The sequence below is a fragment of the Galeopterus variegatus genome, unplaced genomic scaffold (genome assembly GCF_000696425.1).
Source record: "Galeopterus variegatus unplaced genomic scaffold, G_variegatus-3.0.2 Scaffold199, whole genome shotgun sequence".
Classification (NCBI taxonomy): Eukaryota; Metazoa; Chordata; class Mammalia; order Dermoptera; family Cynocephalidae; genus Galeopterus; species Galeopterus variegatus.
The window spans coordinates 415,101-417,162 of NW_007726310.1; positions in this window are offsets into that span (position 1 = coordinate 415,101).

The window sequence follows — 2,062 nt, forward strand, 5'->3', positions numbered from 1 at the left end:
CAACATTATTAATAGTGGTTATCTCTGGATAGTAAGATTACAGGTGATTTTTATTCATCTTATATGTTCTCAGTTATATAGTAAAATAAGAAATGCTAAAAGAAAGAAAAACCAAGAGGGAAGACAAAGTGGAGAGGAGGATAAAGCTAAAGGCACCCTGCGATGCCCTGTTCACCCCCTGTGGGTGGGCCACAGATTTGTCCATGAGCTTTCCAGCAGCCAAAATGAAACAGAGACCATGTCCGTTACACAATTCCCAGCGTCCATGAGATAAAAACAGACCTATTGCTCAAGAGAATTACAACTATTCTTGGTACTACAATCAGACAGGAATTTCTCCTGGGGGGCCTCATGAAGAGAACACAGTGTGAGGTAATGAGCAGCCACCCCGACAACATCCCACGTTAGTCACAACAGTGAGCTCTATGGGGCAGTTTCTGTGATCAGCCCTCAATAAAAGCTGATGGTATCGCACCAAAACACGAGTTAGGAAAAGACATTCTGGCGAGGGGGAGTCTGAAGGAGGCAAGTTGAGGGTCTCAGCTCTCTGCCGGCTGACGTAGGTATATTTTGGAGCATCTGCAAGACCGGATTGCTGAGTGATTTCCACGCCTTCCTCCTGCTATGTTGTGTGTGTCCACAGAGCTTTTAATGGATCTTGAGTGGCAGCAAATTTGAAATTGTACTCCCTGGAGTGTGGCCATTCCACGTTGCCAGCTGAGTTTAGGCCAGTGGTCTTCAGGAGGGGACGAGGGGGAACTTTGCACTTTTATTGTTGTCACTTAGGTCTAAGCTTATCTTCTTTAGTAGTTCCTGGTGGGCAGGACTGTCTCAGCCACCTTGTATCCAGGAGGTCCAGAACCTCCTGGAATACGGTAGAGTTTCTCTACCTCCATTCAAAATCCACCTCTCTGTCACTTCTACAGCTGGTTCAATTCCAGCCCTACACAGCAGCCTAGATCAAGGCTCTGCCTCTTCAAATTTTTAAAATCAGTCCTCTATCAGGCAAAATGTTCCTCTTCTAGACAAAATGTTCCCAAGTCTTTTAATGATTTCTCATAGGACACTGTTTCTGACCACTCTGCAGCCTCTCCCAGTGCCCTCTAATTTGTCAGTGTCCCTTCCTAAAACATGCTGCCTTTGGAGGGAACAAATGAAAAAAACAGATGTCTTAGTGTTGTGAAAGCCTTTCAAAGTGGGGTTTATAAATACACACCCACAAAGGCATGTCAGGCTCTGAGCAGCAGGATCCAGCATACAAACTGGAGTTCAAAACACAACAGCATGGCTCTTGGGTGAAAAAGCAAATACCCAGGTGTTTCTGCAAGGAATGCGTTGGGAGGGGGACACACCATTCTTGGCAGGCAGCCTTACCTGTGAAGCCTGACGGGTCACCCTAGGAAGGAGAGAATGTAGCAGTTTCAAAAGAACTTGGGAGCAGCCAGAGTAGGAGAAGGAAAACCAGGAGACTCAGGTGTCCTAGAAACCAATGCACCAGAGTGTTTCAAGGAAGGAGGGGTGGTGAGCAGTGTCACATGCCTTGAAGGTCAAGATAAGATCTGAAAGAAGTCTTTGGGATCAAACTACAAGGAAGTCATTGGTGACCTTGACTCGCAGTTGCAGGGGAGTGGTGGGGACAGAAGCCAGACTGCCTGAGGTTGTGGAGTGAATGGGAGGCAAGAGAGTGGAGACAGCAAGTGTAGACAACTTGCAAGAAGTGTGAACGCAAATGGAGGAAAGAGAGAGGGCACAGCAGGAAGGTGACATGGGATTGAGGGAAGGCAGAGATTTTTTACTGTTGTTTATAAGATAAGGCTATTTGAACATGCCTAAATATTGATAGGAAGGAGACGGCAGGAAGAGAGAGGCTGAAGACAGATAAAGCTACCCTTGTAAAATGTTGTCAGGTGTCTCTTGTTTCAATGAGATAGGAGGTGACACCATCTGCTAAGAGTGGGGAGGGGATGGGAGCTTTAGGGCTTCGAGGATAGCAGAGAGACTTGATTGGTCATTGTAGAGAAGAGGGTAATGCTTGCTGGGCAAAATTGAGGGTCCTGTTGAG